The following is a 17,863-nucleotide window of genomic DNA, read 5'->3' as shown; positions in this document are numbered from 1 at the left end:
ACAATAATTATTACTGTTGTCTATTTACAATAATTATTACTACTAATCAATATCAAAATTACCCCATAAGAATAAAATGGTTTCTCAGGCCAAAACAAGTATCCTTGTAGGTGTTGTTATTTTAGTGAACATGTACATGTCCATGATAAAAGTTTAACTAAAATTATACATACATAAATAAGTATACTGCATCCTAAAACCCCCATGTTTTATAAGGGTGTTGATTCCTATTAATTATTGGAACCATTTCATCCGTACTTGGTATAGATTACTGGTTAGATGCTCTAAGTTGCTTAGGGGTTGATGTGACAGTATATCTAAGCATACAAGTTCCTAATTATGTTTGAGCAGTGTTTTATTTTACAATTTTTAAAATTTTGATGGATAAGTAAATCATATTCGAAAAAGGGAGGGAACTTTAAAATGAAGAAGTTGTACTTTTTTTAAGTATAATTTTAATATTTGTATTTAATTTGAAAGCATAGTAGAATTTTGCAAATGTGTTTCATTAATTAAATTAATGATGTTAATTCAATGTAATTTAGGAAATAAAAAAAATACTAAATATATCATTAATTTGAACAAAAATTTTTAATGAGACGAATAATTTAAGTAAATTAAATTTTGGAAATAAATTTTTCATTGTTTTATGGACAATGTTTCCTATTGTAATATTTATTTTGATAATAACATTTTCTTGTCTTATTTTGAATTTTGTCATACATACAAGTAATAGTTGATCCTTCTAATTGTTTATGGCACATGTTAGGGGAGAAAATGAGATTTGGTCCTGTATAAGATGACCGGTAATCCTTATTTTGAATCGGATAAAACAAAACTTCACAAGTTTTGTAAATTATTTATAGATTGTAAATTGGGTCAACAAATGTTTGTATTTGTAAATGAAAAGAAGAACAAACACTAATGATGGGAGGACACCTAGTCAAAGAGCTTGAAACTTCCCATAATCATATCATTAGTAAATTAGTGATTTAATTTAACTATGTATTGACATTTTTCTTCGACCAAGTTGACGAGTTGATATCTCATAAACATCAAACTCTGAATTTTCTTTATTATAACTTTGCACATGACACATGGTTTATCTTTGTTTCATTTTCTTGAGTAAGGTAGTGATATTGTCAAGGTTTGAAGTTTTGATAGCAGTATGCATTTTGTCGTGATGTCTTGTTCAACAAACTACAATCTTATTCTTTCAAATGTTGACTTGACAAGGTCAAAAATTACTAAATAGCGTGCTCCTTTCAAAACAAAGTTCATGCATTTGGCTATATTGGTTATCATATATTCGTACCTCTTGCGTCTTTGGTATACCTGAGTCCACCTCTATTGATACTAATAATTTTTTAGTTTACAAAATAACATCTAATTTAATAATCAAAATATTAATTACTTTTTATTTCTAAATTAATTAATATTTAATTATTTTCTAACAGTATCATCTCTAATTGAAATTCAACAACTAAACAATATGAATATCAGCATAGCAACTGACGTGCTTTAAAGAAATACCTCTTTAATACAATTAATGAAATCCAACTTTAAAAAATAGTTCTTTAAATAAATTATCAAATCACGGAAAGAATAAACGTTCCACTATGTTTATATATAATTATCATAATTAATTTGTAATTGAAATTTGATTTGATTACACAAATATTAAAATGAGAATCAAATTGTTAAACGAGTACATGCATGCTTTTAGTAGGTATCCAAAGCAAATGCAGAAACAAAAGAAGTAGATCTATGAATGTTTTGGTTTTAAAATGTTTCCGCAATTAAAAGACACTAAAAGCTAAAACGATTTGCCACCACAAGACTTTCAAGTGGGTTACCATTTATAATATTTTTAGCTTGAGAACTTTTACATTCTTACCCTTAATAATCATATATGAGATTTTAAAAAAAAATATGCATTTTTTACCTTTTTCAATGTGCAATAATCGTTTCATTCCTCGAGTCTTCGACAGAAATGTTAATTATTAAGGAAGAAAAACAATGCTACTGAGTTTGGGTTTCTATAGAATCTGATTGCAATAATTTCGTGGAATTTTTTTTTTTTTTTTTTATAGTACTGTCAATTAGTTTTGATCGAATTATAGATTTGAATATACTCAAATCTTGTTTGACTTATATTTTTTTTTTATCTAAAGTAAACTATTTTGGGTGGACATTTTTGCTGCGTAAACTACTTTGTATGGATTGATATTTTAACAAAAAGTTAAGTGTATATTTTAACGTGTCAAAACATATAACTAATATTTATTTTACATTTTAATAAGCGTTAAATTTACTTACATTAAACACTGAGTTGCATGAATTAAATAAAATATGTAGTTTTTAAAAAAATTAAATTACTTATAATTTATAAAATGATAATTTTTCATAAAATTTAATTCAATTTCAAAGTTTATATAAAAGATAAAAAAAAAACAAAGTAGTTGAGTGAAAATGCCTTGAGTTTAGGAAGTTGAAACTTGATCACTAGGAGATGTGTTTGAGTGCGGGGAAATTTATTTGAGCACGAAAAAATATGTTGGAGCAAATTTAAGATAGAAAACACATAATTTTTTTTTGCATATATCAATTCGCTTGAGCATAAGGAGTTGCCGTTGAACGCACAAAGTTAACATATGAGTGCATAAAGTTGATGCTAAGTAGACTTGAGGTTGAGAGCCACCCAAATATGCACTTAAATCTGCTGAGTGGATTGACGTTGAGCGCATAAGGTTGGAGCTTGAGCCAAAGAGTTTGTGCTAAGTGGATTTAATGTCAAGCACCCCAAGGCTAGTCCTTAAGCATAAATATTATAGTTAATGAAGATGAATATTTCTTGTCTAATGTGGTGCATTAAATGGAGCGCACGAAATCACAATAGAGAAAGGGAGGTTCTAATGAACCCTAATTGCAAATAAAAAAGAGACAATGACTTAAGCATAAATGAGAGAAAAACAGAGAAAAGAAAATACAAAAGAAATTCTTATTTACTTGTGTATTAGAGAGTAAAATACATGGTGTATATATATAAAAAAAACTAAGACTTAGTTGAAACAAAAAAGGAAAGTTGGGCCAAACAAACAAAACCCAATAACTTAAAACAGAAAAACGAAATATGTTAACACCCTCCTCAAGCTGGGGAGTAGATATTTGTCAGGCCCAACTTGGATTTGAGAGTAGAGAACTGTGCGGAAGCAAGGGGCTTGGTGAATATGTCAACAACTTGCATGGCAGAAGTAATGGGCAGTAGTTTGAGGAGACCAGAGTTAAGTTTTTCACGAACTAGATGACAATCAATTTCGATGTGCTTGGTGCGTTCATGAAAGACTTGATTGGACGCTATGTGAAGGGCAGATTTGTTGTCATAGTACAGGGTTGCAGGCCGGGAGAGAGGAATATGTAAATCCTGAAGGAGGTAAGACAACCATTGTAGCTCATATGTGGTGGTGGCAAGGGCTCTATACTCGACTTCGGAGGAGCTGTGGGAGATAGTTGGCTGCTTCTTTGATTTCCATGATATTAGGGAGTCTCCTAAGTAGATGGAATATCCAGTGACAGATTTGCATGTGGTAGGACATGTTGCCCAGTCAAAATCACTAAAACCACAGAGGTGAAGTGAGCTAGTATGAGAAAAATATAGTTCTTCACCAGGGGTGCCCTTAAGGTAAGGCAAAAGATGTGAGACAGCTTGTTGATGATGAGTTGTGGGTGCATATATGAATTGGCTTAAATTCTGGACAGCAAAGGCGATGTCAGGTCGCGTATTGGTTAAGTAGATTAGACGTCCAAGGAGTCTTCTGTATTGGGAAGTTGCATCAGCATCAAGAGGGGAGCCTTGATCGGGAGAGAGACGGGAGGTATGAGTCATAGGAGTGGCCACAGGTGCAGAGTCTAGCATGCCAGTTTCGTGAAGAAGATCAAGAGTATACTTGCGTTGACTTAAATGAAGATCATAACTGTTGCGAGCAATTTCCAGTCCCAAAAAGTAAGTGAGATGACCTAAATTTTTTATCTTGAAGTGATGGTGAAGGGATGCAATAATTGTATTGATTTCCTCCGTGTCATCGCTAGTTAAGACCAAATCATCAACATAAACAAGAATAACAGTGAGTTTATCGTTATTATATTTAAGAAAAATAGAGTGACCAGCAGCAGAAATAGAGTAATTATTTGATAAAAGAAAAGTAGAAAGCTTGGCGTACCACTGTCGACCAGCTTGACGAAGGCCATACAAAGACCGTTGAAGCTTGCAAACATGCTGGGGAGAAGGAAGAGAGAGGCCAGGTGGGCGGGTCATGTATACCTCTTCATGGAGATCACCATGAAGAAATGCATTATTGACATCAAGTTGTTTTAGAATCCAATTTTTGGTAGTGGCAATAGCAAGGAAAAGGCGGAGGGTAGTGAGTTTAGCAACAGGTGCAAAAGTGTCTAAGAAATCAAGTCCTTCAAGTTGGGTGAACCCTTTGGCAACAACTCTAGCTTTGTGGCGCTCAACAGTGCCATCAAAATGGTATTTGATTTTATATACCCATTTACAACCAATAGTTTTCTTTCCTGGAGGGAGATGGGTAAATTGCCAAGTATTGTTAGCAGCAAGAGCTTGAAGCTCATCTTGCATGGCAGATTGCCAAGAAACATGTTTGGAAGCTTCGTTATATGTCCGAGGTTCAGGATGAGAATCGATAGAGGAAATAACATTTCTAAAATTGGAAGATAAGGAATTATAAGACAAATAATTATGAATAGGATATCTACTACTTACAGTGTTGGTTGCAATGTGGAAATCCGCAAGATAGGCAGGTTGTCGGTGAGGACGAGCTGATCTTCTTGGAAATTGGGGTGAGGTGCTTCCTGAAGATGCAGGAGGTGATAATTCTGGTGGAGGTGCAATGTTGGATGCAGGAGCAGAGGCACTATTTGTTGGAAGATCAGAGGATAATGAGGCTGGTGGAGGGACAATATTGGGTGTAGGAGTAGAGGCACATGGCTCGACAGGAGGTGTAGTATCAGAAAAAAAATCAAAAGCAAAATTATATGCGTTAGAAATAGGGAGAGATAAAGTGTTAGGGTCCTTAGGCAAGCCACTCTCCAATTTATATGGAAAGTGGTTTTCATGAAAGATTACATGTCTTGATATCTCTATGCTGTGAAACTTTAAATTTAAGATAATATAAGCTTTTGTATTTTGCAGGAAGCCAAGAAAAATACCTTTGATAGATCTATCATATAATTTTTTCCTATGTGCAGTAATGGTACTAGCATAACAGAGACAACCAAACACTTTTAGAAAGGAAATGTCATATGGTTTTCCAAACAAATTTTCATGAGGAGTGATGTTATTAAGTAATGGAGTAGGAATAACATTTATTAAGAAAACAACATGATTTACCGCAAATTCCCAAAAAATAGGAGGAAGATTTGCTTGAAAAAGTAAAACCCGGGTTACATTTAGTATGTGTTGAGTTTACGTTCTACAATACCATTTTGTTGTGGTGTTTCAACACAAGATTTTTGATGTATAATTCCCTTTGAAACATAAAAATTTGACATAGCAAACTCAACACCATTGTCAGTACGAATCGTTTTGATATTAGTTTTGAAATGATTTTGAACGAAAATAGTAAAGTTAATGATGTGCTGACGCATTTCAGATTTGTTATGCAACAGAATAACCCAAGTATAACGCGAGTAATCATCAACAATAATCAAGAAATAACGAAAACCTTGCATAGAAATTATGGAACATGGTCCCCAAATATCAAAGTGTACAAGATCAAAAATAGCAGAGGTAGCAATATTACTTAAAGTGAAAGGAAGTTTTCTCTGTTTTGCACGACTACAAGTGTCACATACATGATGAGTATCAACAGTAATAAAAGAGTATTGTTTGCTTAAGACATGTAATCTTTCAAGTGAAGGGTGTCCTAGTCTATAATGCCACAGTGTTTTGTCCGTGATATTACAATTAATAAAAGGAGCAAAACAATGCGGTTTAGAACGACTAAAAGCAGGTGAGGTAGTGACAAGGTACAAGCCAGCGGTGACTTTAACTGTACCAATCCTCTCTTGGGTGAGATTGTCATGTATAATGCAGGGGGTTGAAGTGAAAGTTAAAGTGCATTTAAGTTGGTGTGTGAGTTTAGAAACAAATATTAAGTTTAATTGAAAATGAGGCACATATAACACATCAGACAAATAAAACTTATCAAAAAAACGTACTAAACCAGAATATGTGGCATAAACAGTTTGGCCATTTGGAAGACTAATTAAGACAGGTTTAATTTTAGTATAAGTAGTAAAAACGTTCAAATTGTGACAAACATGATCCGTGACACCAGAATCAATAATCCAAGATTCTTTTATAGCAGATACTGAAGAGAGAAACTTACTTGTTGAAGAATGCTCAGTATTGGGGATTTCATCCGCAGAGAAGGTGCCGACTTGATTAATTTGAGTGTGAGGGGCAGGATCCTCAAGGTTTTGCTGACGCAAAATGTTGGTAAGGAATTGGCATTGCTGTGATGTAAGTTGAATCCCCTTTACATCCTGTTCTTTAGAAAAAAGCTCAGAAAAAGTGTCAGTAGTAATCATATTATTGGCTTGGGATGTCCAATTGGTGAATTTGTAGCCAGGAGGGAACCCATGCTTTTATAACAGGTGTCGACAGTGTGGCCAAGACGATTACAAAAAGTGCAGACTTTTCTAGTAGAAGAAAACTTTGAGGTTTTAACATTACCAAAAAGAAAACCCACTTTGTGAAAACAAACAACCTCAGTATGACCATATTTACCACAGAAATTGCATGTAATAGTGTGACTACTATTAAGACTATGAAGACTAGAGTTTTCATTAAACATTGCCTAAGAGATTTTTAAACCAAATCAAGATTTTGAAAGAGAACAAAAAAGATAACCAAGAATAACAAAGGGGGAAATAAAGATCAGAGAGAAGCGCATCAGAGCTCTTCATTCGAAGAGCTCTGATACCATATTACAGTTAATGAAGATGAATATTCATTATCTGATGTGGTGCATCAAATGTAGCGCACATAATCACACGAAATCGCAATAGAGAAAGGGAGGTTCTGATGAACCCTAATTGCAAATAAAAAAGAGACAATGACTTAAGTATAAATGAGAGAAAAGCAGATAAAAGAAAATACAAAAAAAATTCTTATTTACTTGTGTATTAGAGAGTAAAATACATTGTGTATATATAAGAAAAAGACTAAGACCTAGTTGAAATAGAAAAGGAAAGTTGGGCCAAACAAACAAAACCCAATAACTTAAAACAGAAAAGCTAAATATGTTAACAATAAATGGGGGCAAAAAGCACCCTAAAAGAGAAAGTTAATCTAAATCTAAATCTAAATTGTAGTGATTTTATGTATACAAATATATCTCATTTAAATCTCAATTTAAAAAATAAAATCAAATACTTTGAACTTCAAAATACAACTCATAATTAATCTAAACAATTAACTACCTTTCAAATTATTTAAACTTCAAATCATTTTCATCAAATAACATCCATTTCACTTAACTAAACAACCATCTAACAGAAATTTTGAATTTGTGACCATGTCACCTCTACATCCATATCTTATAGTTTATTGTACTATTAGAAAATTACATTTATTGCTTCCTTTATCTGAAAAAACTTATCTTCAAAATAATCCTTCAAATTTTAGTTAGAAAAATAAATAAAAAAACTGAAAACCTAAGTTATTGAAACTTGTCAAAATTTCAATATATGATAAAAGAAGTTAGAGATAATTTTTTTTTTTCTGATTCTATCAAGATTGATAATTAAAAAAAAAAAGCATATAACAAGAAATTCTTAAAAAAAAAAACCTACTCTGTTTAAAAATTTGATTGCATGAAAATTATCTCTGGCCTAAGCTATTCTGAGTGCAATCTGAAATAGATAAATGAAGTATGGAAAGAAAAAGTTAGAAAGAAATAAGAAAGTTTAAGAAATATATATAGAGAGAGGGTATGAGTTAGTATTTTGTTACAGGATTCACTATAAGAAAACCATGAAATAGAAACTAATTTTTAGTGACAAAAAATAATTAGTTGTTATAGTGACTAAATTAGATACCATTTTAAAGACTAAAAGTTTTTTGGTTTCTAAATTAGTTTCTATTATTGGTAAATGGTTTCTAAATTGGTATCTAATTAGAAACCAAGGTTTTTGCTACCAAATTTAGAAACTAAATAATTGGTAGTTAAAACTTTGGTTGCTAATTAGATACTAATTTAAAAACTATTTAACAATAATAGAAACTAATTTAGAAACTATTTTTTTTAGTTTCTAAAATGGTATCTAATTTAGTTACTATAGTAACTAATTCTTTTTTATCTAAAATTCGTTTCTATTTCAATTTTTTTGTTGTTGTAGTGCGTTACATAAGGCGTTGTGTGATATAAAAATCTTCAATGAAATAATATTTTAGTAAAAAAATTAAATGAAATAATTTTTTTCCTTTGAAATCTCTTTCACTTTTTCATTTTTTTCTCTTTATCTTTTGTATTTAAACCAAAGATATACGAGATTGAGAAAAATATTAACTGTCATCCAGAAGATTGGGATCTAATCCTGCCAAATTGCTAATAGGACAATAAACACTAATATATATTTTTGGTACAAAATATAAACAATTATGAATACATTTTCTTTTTTCAAAATCATTGTTTATTACTTTTTTTTATGGTCGGCCATTGTTTATTACTTAATAATGTTTAGAATAATATAGTGTTTCTTTTCCAATAATAAAAAATATTTTTGATTTAACTTGGTCCCTAAAAATTTACTTGTATATACAATTTAATTATAAAGCATTCACTTATGATAAATTATAGTCGTTTTAATGTGAAATCATATAACTTTGTAGAATTAACAAATTTAAGAACTATATTATTTGATTATTAAATTGACAAAAAAACAACTAATTTATTATGAATTAAAAACATAAAAGCTTCGTATGAACTAAAAGGAACTCACAAAAATATCAACTAATTAATAAGAGCACCATTTCAACCAGAAAAAAATCTCTTGAGGAAATTTTGTATTATACCATCATCAAATCTTTGAAACTCACAAAACTTCTCTCCAACATTATATTGAATCAATGGCTAATGACGATTGATCCATATCCTTTTTCATATAAATATTTGTCCACAACTCAATCTCTCTCACATGTTTCTTTCCCAATCTCTTTGTTTATTATGGATTTGGTCAAAAGGTTGCTTACCTCCCTTAACCTTGTTATTTTAAAACAAAACAATATTAATCAAAGTTAACTATCCAATTATCATAATCTCTCCATAATAGAAGAGATGATTATTAATGATAGAAGCATCGCATCAAGTAGTTGGAAAACGTTCAACATTGCTTAAGAAATTAATTAATAAAGAATGGCTTAATTAGAAAGATATTGTTCAAGAAGATCCGAAGGCATATCTTATGGATCTTTTACAAGGACTAAAAATTTAAGATACAACAACCTTGATCTCATTATTGGAAGCAAGACTGAAGCAATAAAAACAAGATGAACCATAAACTATTTCAAATTAGTCTTGCTCTAATATTATAATTAGAATCTAATTATGGCTCTAAGTGATGATGACGATGGGTGGAGGTGGTCTACCTAAACAAGTTATTTGAAAAAGATAATGTTCTATTAACCCTATATTAGTACCCCGAGTATGAAAAGAAATAAATAAACAAATCAAGTAAAACAAAAATAAAGTCAAAGTGTGAAAACAAAGTGTTGAGTGTGAAGTCAGGATCAATTGGGTTGGGCTGACTAGACACCATATTTTAGTGAGCGAGCTTAATTATTGTGTCCCCTCTATAATCTCTTAAAGTGTTGAGTGTGAAGTCATGACCAATTGGGTTGGGCTGACTAGACACCATGTTTTAGTAAGTGAGCTTAATTATTGTGTGTCTTCTATAATCTCTATTTAAGAGATCTTTGTCATTGTAATAAAATTGTAACAAACAGAATGAAAACCTAATTAGTTGCCCGTGCACGTAGGTTGCAGATTGGTGACCGAACCACGTTAAATCTTGTGTTGTTTATTTTCTGCAATTCATTCATGATTGTGTGTGTTCCTTCCACGTGCATTTTTCCCATCAAGTGGCATTAGAGCTTGGTTTGTTTACACACTAGAGATTCGATCAACAGAAATTAATCGACGAGATGTGAAAATTGCGGTTGTAGTGGCATCCTAAAGCTAAGGTTTCGCAGAGGCGACATCGATGTCCCAAAGCTAGGGTTTCGCAGGGGCAGCATCGATGTTCCGAAGCTAGGGTTTCACATGAGCGACAACAGCGTCTCAAAGCTAGGGTTGCGTGTGCCTTCTGCAGGTGTGCTGGTCTGAGACGACACAGAGTGCAGTGCGACGGTGGTGACCAGCGACAGTGGTGGTGTGGAGCGCGCCAGTGCAGTGCGGAGTGCGAAGAGCGACGGTGCGCGTCCTGGCAGTTGCGGTCTAGTGCGGCGGAGCGCCAGTGCAGTGGGGATTGTGACCAGGTCTGTTGATGAGTGATTTTGGGTGGTGCAATTTTTGTGTTCTTGATTTAAAAAAAAAAAAAGATTGCCAAGATCTGAAATTAGTTGTACTGAGTATCTTGACTAGTCGTTTAAGATGGCAGAAGATAGGAAGGTCTAAATTGAAAAATTCAATGGTACAAATTTCAGTTGGTGGAAAATGCAAATTGAGGATTTGCTAGTTCAGTTACTGAGCACATCAATAAAATGAATTCAATCTTAGCCAGACTTACATTAGTGGGCATTAAGTTTGATGATGAAGTTCAAGCTTTACTACTAGTATTGTCATTACCTGACAGTTGGTCTGGAACGATTACAGCAGTTACCTGTTCAGCGGGACCCGATGGATTCACTTTTGAGAAGATTCGTGATCTCATTCTTGGTGAGGACGTCCAAAGAAGGAGTTATGGGGAATCATCTAGTGAATCGCTATATGTTATCAGAGGTAAGAAAAATATCAGAGATACTGGGAGCAAGAACAAAGGAAGGAGTCAGTCAAAGACTCGAGATTGCTCAAGTGTAACATGTTGGAATTGCAAGGAGGTGGGGCATTTCAGGAATCAATGCCCAAATGATGAACAAGTCAACATTGCAGAAGACTCCGTGGACGAGGACCTCTTAGTCTGTTGCACGGATAGGAGTGTGGATTCCTGGGTCATGGATTATGGTGTTTTATTTCATGCTACCCACAATAGTGAAACATTGCAAAATCTAGTTATTGGAAACTTTGGAAAGGTAAGACTAACACACAACAAAACTCTTGATGTTACGGGCATGGGTGACATAGTGTTGAAGACGCCAGTCGGTTTCTAGACTTTGAAGGATGTCAGAGTTGTTCCAAGCTTAACGAAAAGTTTGGTTTTTGTTAGGCAATTGGACGAACAGGGACATGATGTGAAGTTCGGAAATCAACAGTGAAAGGTTGTCAAGAGAAGTCTTGTCATGGCCCGCGAAAGAAAGAGAGGTTCACTATATATGGTCAGATTACCGTATGAGGGAGTGACCGTCCTAATTCGGAAGATAAACAAAGTGGTGTTTACAGAATCTCGTGAGCAGAAGAGGGTTGTCTTTACAAGAGAGGAACCCACAACCACAGGTCAGATTCAGGATGAACGAGCATGGAAAGGTTCAGGTAGACCAGCCATAGGTACTTATGGCAGTGGGAGCATGGGTCGTGCTTCAGTTGAGGTTCCTATAAGACAGTGGGTTAGGAGAACCAGTTTTCCAGCTGTTGAAACATCTCTAGAAAATTTCTTGTTGAGTATGGAGTATGTTTGTTTTCAGGCTATTACAGGATCCGACAGTTCGTGTGAGTGAGAGCCGGTAGGAACAGAGAACAGGTAAGTGGCAGTTTCAGTCATGACGAACGTGTTGAAATTCAGGGTAGTTTCAACGAAGTCTTCAAGATGATTAAAAAGGTTGGTGGCAACTAGAGGTGGGACATTGAATTCCATTGACAGATTACAGAAGTACATGTACACAGTTGAAGCGCAAGTGAACATTGTTTTGTGGCTTCAAGTGGGAGATTATTGAGTGTGAAGCTAGGACCAATAGGGTTTGGCTGACTAGATACCATGTTTTAGTGAGTGAGCTTAATTATTGTGTCCCCTCTATAATATCTATTTAAGAGATCTTTGTGCTTGTAATAAAATTGTAACAAACAGAATGAAAACCTAATTAGTTGCTCATGCACGTAGGTTGCAGATTGGCGACCGATCCACGTTAAATCCTATGTTATGTATTTTTTGTAGTTGATTCGTGATTGTGTGTGTTGCTTCCGCGTACTTTTTTTCATCACAAAGAACCATATATTAATTAATATCCAAATAAAGAAAGATTGATCAACACTTACAAAAGTGTATTAAAAGTGTTTTTTTCCTGTAAATAGTATAATTTCATTTCATTTTATAAAAAAAATATTTTAAAATTAGGCATATCATACTTTCAAATATGCTTTCAGTATAAAGTTTTTAATGATCATATTTACCATGTACAACAGTTCTATCAAATTCTACTAAATCATATTCCACATACACAACTTGTCAAATTTCAAAAATAAATAAATAAATTATCCATTTCAAAAAACACCAAATAGAATTACACCATTTTAAAAAAAACTATTAAAAATGTTTATAAAAAAATCTACAGCCATTCACATTAAAGCTAAAAAAAGCAAAAGAAAAAGAAAAAAAAAATGACCCATCAGCCTTTACAGTAGTTATTTGAAAAAAAGTTGATGTTGTGGAGCTGCAGTTCCAATAAAAACAATTGTGTCATTTGTTTCACATTCAATTTTTCTTTATCACATTAGGCTACTAATTAACCTTCTGTGTTCAGAATTTGATTTTGAATAGAAGTGTTTGTTTGATCGGGTGTTTGAAGTCTCAGATCCCTGATTAGGACATTAAAATTCAAAATTATTTAAAGTAATTTCAGCTTAAAAATATTTTTGTATCAGATAAAAAATGTTGTACTAAGTTTCACTGTTAATTTAGCTTTAACAAAAAAAAAAAAAACAAGTAAACATAAACCACAACCTCAAAATCAATTTTATTAATAATTCTTTTTATCCAATAAACACATAAGTAAAATTATATGTTGATTGCAACATTTAGAAGACAAATGGAATATGTAAGAAATTATGTAAATTAATTTCTATAAAGTGACTCACATGACATGGAGTGTGGGTTTTGGCTCGAATATAATAGAATTAAAGCTCCATTGGTTAACGTGAGAAATATATATCTGATGATACCTAATGAAAACCTACATTTGATGGAGATTGGGAATTAAGGGCAATAGGGTTCTATCTCTGCAAATAATTGACAATAATGTAATTGCCAAGAGATAGATTGGAACAAAGGAGATAAAGTAACTGCTCAAGTAGGATTACTCATGGATCAATGTAAGTGTCTATTCCTTCTTGATTGTATGAATATATGTGAGAAACATGATGTGATAAGATCTATATGTGAACATGAATGTATGCGTTCATAATCATGTTTTAATTTACATGTGGTATTAGAGCCTTCTTTCTCGTTTTGTGATTCTCCATTAATGTTTTCCCATAATTTTAAGAACCCTAATTTTGTTCCCAATTTAATTAATCCCAATTGGAGAACCCTAATTTTAAAATTAGGGTTTATGGATCAAAATTTCCATTCCTCAATAACAGAACCCTAATCTTCCTACACCCAACGCCATTAACGACGTTAACACCCTATGAACCCATTAGCGGAACCGCAAGCCATCCGCCGCCGCTTGTCCATCTTCGTCGCCCGTAATGCCTGCAGTGATGACGCGGTTGGCCGCGACTTGGTTCAGCGTTAAGGATCAAGATTGAAACCTAGGCGCGACGGTTTGTGGTTGGAGCGGTGGTTATTGCGCCCTTTGACGGCGCGGTGGCGTCAGGGTTGGAGAGGGGGAGCAATGGCTTCGCACGATGACCTTTGATGGTTTGGTGGTTGTCTCCCTGAACGGGATCCAACATCCCTTGTTCGCGCGGTGGTTCGTGCAGCGGTTCGCGCGGTGGTTCATAGCTGGCGCGCGGTAGTTCATGGCTTAGGGCATGTCGTCGGTGACTGCGTAGAGTATGTCTGGGTGCTAAAGTGGGTGTCTCAGAACCACTGTTTAGTGCTTGGGTCCGATGGGCTTTTGTGTAAGGGATGAAGGCTTTTCGTAACCAGTGTTGGTGTGGCTTTAGTGGTGTGTGTCTCTTTATGTCATTTTTAATTATATTAAAGTTTAATTATTTGATTTTATAATTCAATTGAAAAAAATGAAGCTGCACGTGATGATGAAATTATAAAAAAAAAAAAAATATGCATGTATGAATTAATTAATTCCACCTTATGTTATTATTATAATTAATTCAATTTAAATTATATTAAAGTTTAATTAATTAATTGAAAGTGAAGAATGAAAAAATATTTTTTCCGTTTTATGTATTAAATTTTAAATTGAAATTTTGGAATTATTTGTATGATAGATTTGTAATCATCAAAGTAATAAAATCTTTATGTTTTATTTATTTTCAAATTATGGATGAATTTTATTTCAATTAATGATATAATTTTTGGAATTATTTGTATGATAGATTTGCTAATTACCAAAGTGATCAAATCTTTAAGTTTTATTTAATTCCAGATTACTGATAAATTTTATTTCAATTACCTATAGAATGGATGCTAAATTATTTATATATGGGTAAATGGAAATTCATTATTATAAGACATTTTTGGATCATCCAAAGGTTGATTAGTTGTCCTTATAATTAATGGATATGATTGTTGGCAGTGAGTATTTGTTATTAGTTTTGCTTGTATATCCAAAGATAACAAGTGTTTCTAGTTAATGCATATATCTTTCCAAATAATGTTAATATTATTAGCATCATTATGTTTTGGGTATTAATGTTTCTCCCAAAGGAGAACATTAATATGCTTAGAATGTTTTCTGAATCTGTATAATATGTTTAGTTTATGACTCGAAGTATTAATGTTAAGCATGTGTGATTGCAATATGTGTTCTTGTAGCCTTACATTCGCAAGCTACGTCTGTTCCAGTCTTTAATGGTTTAAATTTTTTTTACTGGAGTGAACAAGTCCAATTTCACTTAGGTGTATTGGATCTTGATTTGGCCATTCGAATCGAGAAACCAATTGTTATTACTGATGATAGTAGCAATGAGGAGAAAAGCTCATTATAGGGCTTGGGAAAAGTCAAACAGACTTAGTCTGATGTTTATGCGAATGAGCATAGCAAACAATATTAAGTCTGCTCTTCCCAAAACCAAGAATGCAAAAGAATTTATGAAATTTGTGGAAGAGCGCTCCCAAAAAAATGATAAGTATCTTGCTGGGACATTAATGAGTACATTAACCACCATGAAATTTGATGGTTCTCGTACTATGCACGAACATGTAATTGAAATGACTAATATTGTGGCAAGACTTCAGTCTCTTGGAATGGCAGTGGATGAGAATTTTCTCGTACAGTTCATCTTGAACTCTTTACCGTCTGAGTATGGTCCTTTCCAAATGAACTATAATACTATGAAAGATAAGTGGAATATGCATGAATTGCATAACATGTTAGTTCAGGAAGAGACTAGACTGAAAAATCAAGGAAACCACTCCATACATTATGTGAACAATCAGGGAGCTGGAAAGAAAGTCTTCAAGAAACATGGAAACAGTAAAGGACCACTGAAGATAAATGAGTCCTCTACTAAGCTCTAGAAGAAGAATGACAAATGTCATTTCTGCAAGAAATCTGGACATTTCCAAAAGGATTGTCTGAAACGTAAGGCTTGGTTTGAAAAGAAGGGTAAGCATAATGCTTATTATGTATGTTTTGAATCAAACTTAACTGAAGTTCCACATAATTCTTGGTGGATTGATTCTGGATGAACAACTCATGTTTCTAATATGATGCAAGGATTCCTTTCAACCCGAACCATAAAGCCAAATGAAAAGTTTGTCTTCATGGGAAATAGAGAGAAGGTTCCAGTGGAAGCTGTCGGGACATATCGTTTAATCATCGACACTGGATTTTAGTTAGACTTGATGGATACTTTTATGTACCTAGTATATCTAGGAATTTAGTTTCATTGTCTAAACTTGATGTTGTCGGATACTCTTTTAAATTTGGGAATGGTTGTTTCAATTTATATCAGCATACCTATTTGATTGGATCTGGTACTCTTTATGATGGATTATATAGATTGAATCTTGATAATTTATATGCTGAAACTCTTATGACCTCGCATCATAATGTTGGCACTAAACGTAGTTTAATGAATGAATGTTCTGCTTTCTTATGTGATGTGAATGTAACTACAAGAACACATGATTCTTGACATTCTTCGGAACAACTTGAGCTGGATTTGAAAGGCACTTTACTTTAGAATTGGATCAATGTTCTAAATTCAAGAACTCACCAAAACTAAGCACCAACCAAGACTCATATTGAAGTCCATGTATTGTCAAATTGAATCAAAACAAAAGGAAAGAAGAACAAGAATTAAAACTGGACAGAATTTAAATGATAGCTACTGAACCAAAACAGAATTAAGAACACAATGCTGGAAACACAAAAATAAATGGTAGAAAAAGAAGTAAACTCTAGGAATCAAAACTACCGAATGGAAAATTGAAGAAAAGGGAAGAAGAACACTTATAGAATAAGATGCTTGTTGGATTTTGAGAATTGGAAGAAGCCATTCACGCCACTTGGAACCTTGAACCAAGATAAGTGATGGAGTGCCACCACTTGAAGCTCACCATAGCTCACAAGATAAGGCAAAGAAGAGGAAGACTCAAAACTCACAAATTCTCTCCAAAATTGAGTATAGTCTCTCTACTATAAAATTCCAATCTGAATTGTACAAGCTAAGCACCTTTATTTATAGCCTAGAGGTGCTGAAAAATAGGTGGGAAATTTCAAATAAAACTCATTTGAAATTCCCACAAAAAACAAGTCACATGGGAGGTGTGACCTTTTTCTACTATGACACCTCCTAAAAACTACACCTACACCCCCCTACTAAGTCACATGGACAAAGTGACTCTCTCTAATACATTCACACCTATTTATTTAATATCCACACCTCCTACAAGAGTCATTCAAATGATGCTCTTTTATTTAATGCTTGGCCTTGCCCCTCATGGTTTGGACTTGGGCTTCTTGGGCTTGGGCCTTCTTGGGCTTTGGGCTTGGGCCTCATCTTTTGCAAAGACTAATAAGAAGAACTTTAAATGATTTGTCCCTTGTCCATTTCTTCTATTGATAACATCTTTTTGATTCTCATCATACTCCCCAAGTTGGAGAGAATTCGTCCACGAATTCAGTACTCCTGCATAAAACAAAGTATGTTTGCAATTAGATAAGAGAATACAAGAAGAAATAGGCAAACATGACTTAGTACGTTGAAATGTTGGGAGTTCAGAAAAAGATGTCCTATACATAGCCCATGTTGGAAAAGATTGTTTAGAAATGATATTATTTGGAAAACTAGAAGGTATGAAAAAATCATCCTTAACATTCTTCATCCAATATGGTGTATAAGTAGGAACCTTGGGTAATGAACAAGACAAAGAAGAAGGATACCTTGTAGGCGTAGCACGAGTCAACAAAATTGAATTAGTTGAGAAGGTATTATGACTCGGTTTATCATGTACTTCATTTGTTTTTTCATTTTCTCTTTTAGTTTCTTTGGGATTGGTCCTATATGCAAGGCTATTTGGTAAAGAAAGCTCGGGCATGAAGTCGATTTGGTGTTCA

This window comes from Phaseolus vulgaris, chromosome 4 (genome assembly GCF_000499845.2).
Source record: "Phaseolus vulgaris cultivar G19833 chromosome 4, P. vulgaris v2.0, whole genome shotgun sequence".
In the NCBI taxonomy this organism is placed as follows: domain Eukaryota; kingdom Viridiplantae; phylum Streptophyta; class Magnoliopsida; order Fabales; family Fabaceae; genus Phaseolus; species Phaseolus vulgaris.
Note: the sequence above shows the minus strand (reverse complement) of the source record.